At 39.7% G+C, this 12,381-nt stretch overlaps 1 protein-coding gene across 4 annotated transcripts in view; it reads left to right on the top strand.

The window, feature by feature from the left end:
- Positions 1-1,380: 1,380 nt before the first annotated feature.
- The window catches only part of LOC110528350 (metabotropic glutamate receptor 2), a 68,644-nt gene continuing 57,643 nt past the window's right edge, over positions 1,381-12,381 (top strand). For 2 of the 4 annotated variants that reach the window (XM_090241690.1, XM_090241689.1), the window contains exon 1: positions 1,429-2,173. The gene's annotated coding sequence lies outside the window, so the exon portion shown is untranslated. Of the gene's footprint in view, positions 2,174-12,381 lie in introns of all 4 variants that reach the window. The other 2 variants (XM_036983941.2, XM_090241688.1) reach the window with 2 other exon arrangements.

Raw genomic sequence — 12,381 nt, 5'->3', positions numbered from 1 at the left:
TTTATTTTTACTATTTTCTACATTGTAGAGGAATAGTGAAGAAATCAAAACTATGAAATAACACATATGGGATCATATAGTAACCAAAAAAAGTGTTAAACAAATCAAAACATATTTTATATTTGGGATTCTTCAAAGTAGCCTCCCTTTGCCTTAATACCAGCTTTGCACACTCTTGGCATTCTCTCAACCGGCTTCGTGAGGTAGTCATCTGGAATGCATTTCAATAAACAGGTGTGCCTTGTTAAAAGTTCATTTGTGAAATTTCCTTTCCTTCTTAATGCGTTTGAACCAATCAGTTGTGTTGTGACAAGGTAGGGGTGGTATACAGAATATAGCCCTATTTGGTAAAAGACCAAGTCCATATTATGGAACAGATAAAATAAGCAAAGAGAAACGACAGTCCATCATTACTTTAAGACGTGAAGGTCAGTCAATCCGGAAGATTTCAAAGAACTTTGAAAATGTCTTCAAGTGCAGTCGCAAAAACTATCAAGCTCTATGATGAAACTGGCTCTCGTGAGGACTGCCACAAGAAAGGAAGACCTAGAGTTACCTCTGCTGCAGAGAATAAATTAATTAGTTATCTGCACCTCTGATTCTAGCCCAAATAAATGCTTCACAGAGTTCAAGTAATAGACATATCTCAACATAGACTGCATGAATGAGGCCTTCATGGTCAAATTGTTGCAGAGAAAGCACTACTAAAGGACACCAATAATAAGAAGAGACTTGCTTGGGTCAAGAAACATGAGCAATGGGCATTAGACTGGTGGAAATCTGACCTTTGGTCTGATGAGTCCAAATTTGAGATTTTTACAATTCAAGGCACACTTAACCAGCACGGCTACCACAGCATTCTGCGGCAATACGCCACCCCATCTGGTTTGCGCTTAGTGGGACTGGCATTTTTTCAACAGGACAATGACCCAAAACACACCTCCAGGTTTGTGTAAGGGCTACTTGACCAAGAAGGAGAGTGATGGTGCTGCGTCAGATGACCTGGCCTCCACAATCACCCGACTTCAACCAAATTGAGATGGTTTGGGATGAGTTGGACCGCAGAGTGAAGGAAAAGAAGTCAACAAGTGCTCAGTATATGTGGGAACTCCTTCAAGGCTATTGGAAAAGCATTCCTCATGAAGCTGGTTGAGAGAATGCCCAAGTGTGTGCAAAGCTGTCATCGAGGCAAAGGGTGGCTACTTTGAAGAATATAAAATATATTTAGATTTGCTTAACACTTTTTTGGTTAGTACATGATACCTTGTGCATTATTTCATATTTGTAATGTCTCTACTATTATTGTATAATGTAGAAATTAATAAAATAGTAGAAAACAGTACCAAACTTTTGACTGGTACTGTAAATAAATGTACAACTAGTATTTTATGAATAGTAATAACAGACTGCAACCTGCATTCCAAGCACAACTGCTATACACCAAGCAACTTGCGCCCGAGACTACAAAGCAGAGAGGTTGGTCTGAGCTGAAGATTATCAACGTCGCGTGTCCACTGTCCTCCTCAATAGTCAGGGTGTGTGCCTGTTTCTAAGTTGATCCTGATGAACTCCAGCGCATAGAAGGATCTCTCTCTCCCGCTCTCTGCTATGAAGGTATTTCATTCGAAGTGACACAATAGGCAAGAATGTTATAATCGTATTATTAAATGGCGCGTGATGTGTACATTTGCTAATGACAATTCTAAGCTTTGGAATATTTTTCACAGCTTCGTGGTTTTGAATAGCGCTTGCCGAGACATTTAGGAACATTTTGAATTTATGTAACTGTATAGGCCTACTTGACTATCTACTCTGGTCGGTCTGTCCGTTTAAAGTCATAAAGTCATAGTAGCCTACTATATACACTCGGCACGTGTAACTTTGATCACAACTATGTGGTCAACAACGTAGAGGAATTTGCTACCCGTGTCAATCTGAACTCGATTTCAGAACCAAGGACAGTTCCCACCTGCTCCACCTGGGAGACCGACGCGCGAGGTTTCCCGACTTCCGGACTCAATTTGTCTTAAAAGTTCTTGTACTATTTCAAAAGTCATAGGTCCACACAACTTTGGAAAGAAGGGGCTTGAAGGGTCATCATTTTGGTGGGATCGGATGACTGGACCTCGAAGTCTTGATAAGGCTACGACAAGATTTTAATAAATGCTACCAGGTAAGAAATTAACTCTCCTGTTTTAGGCTAGGCTACTCACAGCACGCCAGTTTGATCACAAATACTTTTGCATCTATATAGCACGAGCTGACGCATTGCTTACACGCACATTATTTAATGCTCTTTCTACATCTCTATAGCCTACAATACATGATAGTCTAATGATAACAGCGCTATTACAACATGTGGATTGTTAAGAATACAGGGAATAAAGAACAGGATAGCTACGGTCTGTAGCTGACTGTCTTGGCACAAATAGCTGTTTATTTTACCACCATATCAATGTAGGTTTACGCATTCTAGCCCTATGCTATATGGCAACATTATGCAATTTATGGAAATAGCCTACACATAGACTATTTTCTATTCTAAGACAGATTATGAATTTACAAGCTGTTTGAATATAATTTTGAATCAATTGTTAATAAACACAGGCACATGTAGTTGCCACTTCCACTGGAGTCACATTATCTAATACAAAGTGTGACAGGTCAGAATAATTACTTAAATCAGTATAATTTCTGAATGAAATATTCTTAGACGGTCCATTGTTTATTACTTAATTATAGCCAAGTTATTGCACACCGGTAGGCTATACAGAAATTGCACACAGGTTTACGACGCAAATATTTAAGAGTTATGATGATAACTTGGTCTTTAGAGCAAGGCATTTTATTTGAATTGTATTGAGTGCCGAGCTGGAGATGCAGGCGGTAGCCTGCAAACAGAGAAATATACCAATCACACACCAAAAACTGCCAGTGACAAACAATAATAGCCACACTGCATGAGACGTCAGATATCTGCTCTAAAATGTAATGCTCACCATACCAGCAGATAAGGTAGGCCTATAGGTCACCATAGGGTAGCAGCAGGCGCTATATTAATACATTGTTAGATAACATTATGTGGTAAACAGGTAGGATTTGACTTTAATATGTTGCTGAGGCTAATTGGATTTTGTCTGGTTTCTCTTCTAGCTGTAGACCACTAACTCTGTCCTCTCTGTTATTTCTGTCATCATCTAAATAGAAGGGAATTATTTCCTCTGGTCTCGAGAGAATGCATAGAAAGCTTTTACCGTGGGTGTTATTTCCATGTATAAAACGAACCGTTCGTCAGTCGAAATGACCAACCGGCGTGTTGGAGGTTTAAGCCACATGACTTTCTGCTGATTTCACAGGGCAAGCTTTTGAGCGTGATGATTTGAGTACACTTGCCCAGGTCTTGTAATTTGTCCAAATGTATGATTTCCTCTTGAACATCACTTCACTAAATTCAAATGCATGTATGTCACAGAAATGATTGCCATATGAGCAATGTTAACTCTCCTCAGAAACTGACATAGATCCGCTATAGGCATATGTAAATGGAATTCATTTTATTGAGCTCCATTCCTCTTCATGAAACACCTTCAAAATACCTTCCTTCCTTTTTTGAAGTGACACCCATTGTGTGTTGTGTCTCTTCTCACTATACAGCGCCAATAGCCCCATTCATTTCATGTAGAAAGAGTCAAAAGCCTCTTATCACCCCACTGAAAGTAGGTCCTAGTTGGAGGACTTCTTTTTGGATTGAGCCCAAAACCCTCCTGTGTGAATTTGACACGCAGTCACTAATGCACTATATTGTAGCCTACAATGGCTATTCAATCACACAATTTGGTTTGAATAGGCTTCTGTTTATGGAGTGCAGATTTTTGATACATTCACAAAAAAACACCAGTTGGCCTTCTGAATGTCCCTGTGTGAGAGCTACTTGAAATCTGAAGTACCTATCAGAGTTGGATTCAGCCACTGAACTTTTTGAGTTCCTTTTGAAGCCTATTGAGTCATGGGCATTCTCACACTGTGCTGGTGAAAATTACCTAGCAACGCAGAGATGAGTGTCGGGGGAAGGACTTGAAGTTAACATTTTGGCTCATTTTGAGGAAAAATGGAATTGACCAGCATTTATTTTTGTGTATGTGTTTGTGTGCATGCGTGTGTGTGTTTGTGTGCATGCGTGTGTGTGTTTTGTGTGGATGCGTGTGTGTGTTTGTGTGCATGCGTGTGTGTGTGTGTGTGCATGTGTGTGTGTGTTTTGATTGAGAGATGAAATGGAGCACTGAAACATAACTAGTCACATGGAGAGATAAGAAAGCTGGAAAGGTGCTGTATCACATAGGTAAATCCAAATCATGATTATTTCCGTCACAAATAGATTCCACCTTTAAGCTTATCTGTCTAGAAGAAGAAGTGTTATCCCCTTATGATTGCAGGTGTTATTTCCATTCATCAACACAAGGTGCCTATTGATGTTTTAGGGTGTGAGTAATTGTTACCTTCAGCACTACTCACACCCCTTGCCCTTTTCCACATGTTGTTGTCGATTCTGTGTCTTATTGTTTTTAGATTTTTTATTTGTATTTTTTACAATTGAATAAAAAATGAAAACCTGAAATGTTTGAGTCAATAAGTATTCAAACCCGTTGTTTTGGCAAGCCTAAATAAGTTCAGAAGCAAAGATTTGCTTAACAAGTCACATAATAAATTGCATGGACTCACTCTATGTGTAATAATAGTGTTTAACATAATTTTTGAATGACTAAATAGTCTCTGTACCCCACACATACAATTATCTGTAAGGTCCCTCAGTTGAGCAGTGAATTTCAAACACAGATCCAACCACAAAGACCATGGATGTTTTCCAACGCCTCGCAAAGAAGGTCACCTATTGGGAGATGGGTAAAACAAAAGCAGACATTGAATATCCCTTTGAGCATGGTGAAGTTATTAATTACACTTCGGATGGTGTTTCAATACACCCAGTCACTACAAAGATACGGGCGTCCTTCCTAACTCAGTTAACGTAAAGGAAGAAAACCGCTCAGGGATTTCACCATGAAGCTGATGGTAACTTTAAAACAGTTACAGAGTTTAATGGCTGTGATAGGAAAAAACTGAGGATGGATCAACAACATTGTAGTTACTCCACAATACTTAATGTAATTACAGAGTGAAAATGAAGAAGCCTGTACAAAATATACATCCTTTTTGCAATAAGGCACTAAAGTAAAACTGCAAAAAGTGTGGCAAAGAAATGTACTTTATGTCCTGAATACAAAGCATTATGTTTGGGGCAAATCCAACACGTCACTGAGTACCACTATTCATATTTTCAAGCATGGTGGTGGCTGCATTAAGTTATGGGTATGTTTGTCATCGGCAAAGACTAGGTAGTGTTTTAGGATAAAAATAAATGGAATAGAGCTAAGCACAGTCAAAATCCTAGAGGAACACCTGGTTCAGTCTGCTTTCCAACAGACATTAGGAGACAAATTCACCTTTCAGTGGGACAAAAACCTAAAACACAAGGCCAAATATACACTAGAGTAGCTTACCAAGACGACATTGAATATGTCTAGTTACAGTTTTGAAAATATATGTCAAGACTTGAAAATGGCTGTCTAGCAATGATCAAAAACCAACTTAAGGGAGCTTGAGAATTATTTTTAAATACATTTTAAATATATTGTACAATCCACGTGTGCGAAGCTCTTAGAGACGTACCCAGAAAAACTGACAGCTGTAATCACTGCCAAAGGTGCTCCTACAAAGTGTTGACTTTGAGGGGTGTTAATACTTAGGTAAATTTGATATTTCTGTACTTCATTTTCAATAAATTATCAAAAATGTCTAAAAACATGTTTTCACTTTGTCATTATGGGGTATTGTGTGTAGATGGGTGAGAAACAACATCCATTTAATCCATTTGGAATTCTGTCTGTAACCAAACAAAATGTGGAATAAGTCAAGGGGTATGAATTATTTCTGAAGGCACTGTATGTATTATGTATTCAATATTTATATACATCTTAGCATGAATTGTTTAATTGTTTCTTCATTGAAATGTTAAAACAAATTAAGAACCTATGCCATTATTTTTAACATTACAGACTGCGCATCAATCATACTTAAACCAATGACTATATAATACTTAGGATACTCACACCGGCCAATCATACTCATACCAATGGTAATACCCATTATATTACCAATGTTATGATATACAAAATCAGGCATATTTAATCTATGAAGGCTGTTTTTGAGCAGTGCCTTGAGCAGCTGGGCTCTCTGTCTGAGGGCTAACCAGGCTTAGGCTCCTTCTGGCTCCACCATGTGTTGTATGATGGTGTTCAGGTCCGTTAGGGAGGTGGGGTCAGTCCGTTCAACACGGGCTGCTGTCTGACATCTCATCGCCTGATCAGGGTGCCACTTGACAGAGCATGGGGACATCTACCAACTAATGAAGGTGTCATGCTCCAAGATAACATTGAGGTTCATATGAAGATGCCATGCTCTTTTTACCAAAAGGACATCAACACCCATGTAAAGGTGCCACACACCATTGTCTTCCAAGAGGACATAATCATTTGTTCTTAAACGACTCACCTGGATAAATAAAGGTTCAATAAATAAAAACATAAAAATTATACATCACCGTCCATATGAAGGTGCCATCATGCACCATTTACCAAGATGACAAGCTGCAAAATATTTGACCTGAATGTCCAGCACAGTAGAATCTATTCTAGACTGTTCTACATCAATGTATTCACACGCTTCTGCTGCCCACAGTTGATGCAAGCAGAAGCTTAATTGGGACTCTTTGTACAGTTGAAGCCAGTGAACTATACTGTACCAACTGTCATCTGTATGATCTTCAAGACCTGTGTTTGGTTGAAACACATGCTCAAAGCAACAACTGTACTTAGTCACTCAATAGTTGGTTGTTATTTGTATCCAAGATAGAGGTACATTGTATTGGAGGCGGTTGACTAATGTAGCCTATGTTGCTAGAGTGATCTGAGTTGGAGAGACAAACAGCTTTTCCATGCACGTGATGTGAGGCTGGTGTGGGGCGGGTACTGTATGTATGTGCTATCTGGCTACCTGAGGGTTCAAAGCGGAGCAAGGCACACTGTTTTCTCTTTTTGAACTCCTGTTTCACAGGGAATAATTGTGCAGAGACAGCTGGGTAGGGAGGAAACGGTTCTCTTGGCTGCCGAGTGCAATCGTGACGGCCGATTCTGCCACGAGCCAGATTTAATGTGATCAAGGCCTGATAGAAGATACCTAAGAACTAAGAGGAGGCTGAGCGAGCGTCGACGGTTGTAGCAGTAGCTCCAAATCACGTCAAATTACTCTTGGTTTTCTCTGTCTGTTTTCTATCTCCTGTTTCAGGAAAATGATAAGTACGGCCTCTGCTAAGTGGCAAATGTTTCCTTAATATTGTCACTAATAGGGCCGGGAGGTCCGTGGGGCGACAATTGGCCTAGCGTCGTCCGGGTTAGGGAGGGCTTGGCCGGTAGGGATACCCTTGTCTCATTGCCCACCAGCGACTCCTGTGACGGGCCGAAACATCCAAAGCATGACTTTCGACCTTTGTCTCTCCCTTGTAGCGATGAGACAAGATAGTAGCTACTATTGGATACCACGTAATTGGGGAGAAAAAGGGGGTTAAAAAAATCATTTTTTAAAAATAAATAATAAAAATATTTGTCACTAATATAATTTGATATTTCTACCTACCTCCAATCTTCAAGCTTATGTGTCCCCAAATCTCTTCAGACAAAAATCCACTCTTGGATCAAAATGTTGGATAACTGAGCCAAATTAATGTGTCAGCATGCTATATCTGTAGGAGACTTGTAGGATACTTTTTTTTAGGACTTTTAGCATCTATGCCAGTCAGTCCTTAGACCTTACCTTGACCTAGTTCCTGTCCCTTCTTGGTCTTCCTGCTTGGCACTGATTTGTCCATTAAACTCCCATTCTCAGATGGGCTCGGCGAATTGAGAGCCCCCACCGAACCCATCTGGTCCAAGAGACAGTCAAGCGTGATGATTCGATTTCTAACATCAATAAAACTCTTTTGGCTCACCTGGACCCCATAGCTCATGCTGGAAGACTGTGGCTCAGTCCCAATAAATTGTTCACTACTCCCCACACAGTTTTAAGCATTGGATTGGTGTTAGGCATTGGCTAGAGGGAGTTGTCATATACCAGCCATATCCTTCAAATGTATGAAGGTAAGTGAAGAAGTACACACTTCAAGAGAAAGGAGATATTATTGGAATGCACAATATGAGGCAGGAAGAAGGATCTGGCTGGCATATATGTAGGCTTCATGATCTCACCATGCCAATCACAAAGAAGAAGATACTATACAATGAATGATAGTAAAAAGATTTGAATCACCTCAAATTCAATTTTGATATTGACAACTAGTGTGGAGGTGAAAAATATGATTATTGTCTATCAACAATGATAACCCACCTGGTTCTAACAACTTGGATGGAAAATTACTGAGGGCAATAGCGGACAATATTGCCACTCTTATTTGCCATATCTTCAATCTAAGCCTACAAGAAAGTGTGTGCCCTCAGGCCTGGAAGGAAGCAAAAGTCATTACGCAACCCAATAATAGTAAAGCCCCCTTTTCTGTCTCAAATAGCTGACCAATCAGCCTGTTACCAACCCTTAGTAAATGTTTGGAAAAAATTGTGTTTGACCAGATACAATGCTATTTTACAGTAAACAAATTGACAAGAGACTTTCAGCACGCTTATAGGGAAGGACATTCAACATGCATGGCAGAGAAGTCTTGTTAGACTTTAGTGCGGCTTTTGACATTATTGGTTATAGCCTGCTGCTGGAAAAACATATGTTTTATGGCTTTACACCCCCTGCTATATTGTGGATAAAGAGTTACCTGTCTAACAGAACACAGAGGGTGTTCTTAAAATGGAAGCCTCTCCAACATAATCCAGGTAGAATCATGAATTCCCCAGGGTAGCTGTCTAGGCCCCTTACTTTTATCAATCTTTACTAACGACATGCCACTGGCTTTGAGTGAAGCCAGTGTGTCTATGTTTAAGTATGACTATATACAGTATTTCTAAAACTAAAAGCATTGTATTTGGGACAAATCATTCACTAAACCCTAAACTTCAACTTAATCTTGTAATGAGTAATGTGGAAATTCAGCAAGTTGAGGAGACTAAACTGCTTGGAGTAACCTGGATTGTAAACTGTCACTTCAAAACATGTTGATGGAACAGTAGCTAAGATTGGGAGAAGTCTGTCCATAATAAAACACTACTTTGCCTTCTTAACAACACTATCAATAAGGCAGGTCCTACAGGCCCTAGTTTTGTCACGCCTGGACTACTGTCCAGACAAGTGGTCAGGTGCCACAAAGAGGGACTTAAGAAAATTACAATTGGCTCAGAACAGGGCAGCACGATTATATGTACATGGAGAGCTAACATTAATAATATGCATGTCAATCTCTCATGGCTCAAAGGAGAGGAGAGATTGACTTCATCACTACTTGTTTTTGTGAGAAGTATTGACATGCTGAATGCAGAGCTGTCTGTTTAAACTACTACCACACAGCTCGGACACCCATGCACACCCCACAAGACATGCCACCAAAGGTCTCTTCACAATCCCAAAGTCTAGAACAGACTATGGGAGGCACACAGTACTACGTAGAGCCATGGCTACATGGAACTCTATTCCTCATCAGATAACTGATGCAAGCAGTAGAATCAGATTTAAAAAACAGATAAAAATACACCTTATGGAACAGCGGGGACTGTGAAGAGACATACACACAGGCACAGACACAAGCTTACACATACACATGATAAGACACGCACTCTACACACAATCGAATCCCCAAGCAGACAAGGTAAAAATCTAGCGTTCTGCCCCTGGGCAAAGCAATAAGGCACGAGGGGGTGTGGTATATGGTCAATATACCACGGCTAAGGGCTGTTCGTAGGCACGACGCATTAGCCATATACCACAAACCACGAGGTGCTTTATTGCTCTTTTATTTTTTTTAACTGGTTAATAAGGTAATTAGAGCAGTAAAAATAAATGTTTTGTCATACCTGTGGTATACGGTCTGATATACCACGGCTGTCAGCCAATCAGCATTCAGGGCTCGAACCGCCCAGTTTATAAAGACATTTATATATTTGGAATTTATCTAGCATTGTTGAGTATTCATATCTGATTGGCTTGAAGGGCATTCTAGAGCGTGCATTATTTCCCTATAATGCATGTTATATCAGCATTGTAGAATTCAATGGCTATAGTTCATTCTTACATGTTTTATATTCAAGCTGCTTTTGAAAGCAAAAGTTGAATTGAAAACAGTATTGGCATTGTTGAATTCAATTTTTATAATAGCAACCTAGGACTGATGGTTTGGTTAGCTAACGTCTGTTTGTTTGGATACCAAGGCAACTACTGTAGCTATCTTGTAAACTTGGTAGCTACTTCAGTGGGTTTCTAATAAATTTCTACCAGCAAATGAACACATTTCTAGAGAAAATGATTTAAATTATAGCATATAAAGGGATAATCAACTCGGGGCTCTATGCATTCTCCGCTAGGGCGTTGTGGAACACCTTTAACGTCGTTCATTATTTTCCATAGAATGCATAGCCCCTCGTTGATTATCCCTTACGTAGTGGTGAGTTTCTGTAGAGATGGCATATTCAGCAGCAATCATTGCACTTGTTCCGGCTAATTTGCATCATTGCCTGTTGCTGTGTCTGCTGCTGGGGTGTGGCTGAATACTATCACGCACACACGCACGCACACACACAAGAGATGCACCAGGGGCCCACACACAGGAAGAGTGACAGGAAATGATATATGTTACATATTCACACTGTGAGCATAAATTACTACTAACTTTAGCCTAGCTATAGGAGTAGATGGGCACATTCCCTCTGTACTAGAAATGCAAAGTACTTTGATAGGGAAGTTTTACATTACACAGTGTACTGCACTACGTTATTTAGAAAATGTTTAAGATTAAGAAGTTTGTCATGACAAACAGTGTTACATGAACTTCTCTATAATGTCTACTATAATGGATCAGAGCTAGGCAAAGTTGATCAACATCCGTACCCTTATAGCCTATACCAGTGAACAAAACTGGTCGACAGGACATCAATTCAACTGCAAAACTGGTTGAGATTATGTATTTATAACCGGTAAGGTTCAGCAACAGCATGTAGGGTAGAGTGGGGTAAGTTGAGCCTTTTTTTACATTCAGCATCACTCCTTTAAGGGAAATATAGTATTCCTTCTAACATATATATTTACATATACACTGATATACAAAACATGACATAGACTGACCAGGTGAATCCAGGTGAAAGCTATGATCCCTTATTGATGTCACTTGTTAAATCCACTTCAAACAGTGTAGCTGAAGGGGAGGAAACAGGTTAAATAATGATTTTTAAGCCTTGAGACAATTGAGACAGAGGGTGAATAGGCAAGACAAAATATTTAAATGCCTTTGAACGGGGTATGGTAGAAGGTGCCAGGTCCACCGGTTAGTGTCAAGAACTGCATCGCTGCTGGGTTTTTCACTCTCAACAGTTTCCCGTATGTATCAAGAATTGTCCACCACCCAAAGGACATCCAGCCAACTTGCAACAACTGTGGGAAGGATTGGAGTCAACATGGGCTAGCATCCCTGTGGAACACTTTTGACACCTTGTTGAGTCCATGCCTTGAGGAATAGAGGCTGTTCTGATGGCAAAAGGTTAGCTTGTCAAAAAAAGTGGTCTCTTAACCCAGGTATGGGTTAAGTTGATCTGCAGGACAGGGTAAGTTAAGTCGCATACACATTTCTGTACAGAATTAAATATTACCACTACGGTCTTAAAAAAAAACATGTCTATCTTTATTTCCAGAACACAATTCAACACAATCCCAATCGTGTTTTGTCTTTTTATATTTTTAAGCATCTTTTAATACAGGCTTAACAAACGTTAAAAAAAATGTTTAACATAGGCCAGGCCCTGTTATTACTGTACCTCATATCCCAGAGATAATGCTTTGCATTACGCCTGGAAAGAAAACACTTTAATATGCTCAACTTGCCATTGGCTCAACCATTAGTTCAACTTACCCCATAGCCATTGGCTCAACCATTAGCTCAACTTACCCCATAGCCATTGGCTCAACTTACCCCAACGCAAACATTTTTACTATATTAGCCCACCCAGCTACAAGGATGCACGTTCATGCTAGGTTAAGAACCTCTTATTGAAGCCTACAGAGACCCCAACTGATGTATAGAACAATCTTAAAAGTATGTACTTTGGTTTAGATACAAGCATCATGAAA

This window comes from Oncorhynchus mykiss, chromosome 7, assembly GCF_057628025.1.
Source record: "Oncorhynchus mykiss isolate SJ-2025 chromosome 7, ASM5762802v1, whole genome shotgun sequence".
Classification (NCBI taxonomy): domain Eukaryota; kingdom Metazoa; phylum Chordata; class Actinopteri; order Salmoniformes; family Salmonidae; genus Oncorhynchus; species Oncorhynchus mykiss.
Note: the sequence above shows the minus strand (reverse complement) of the source record. Positions and strands in the feature narration are given on the sequence as shown.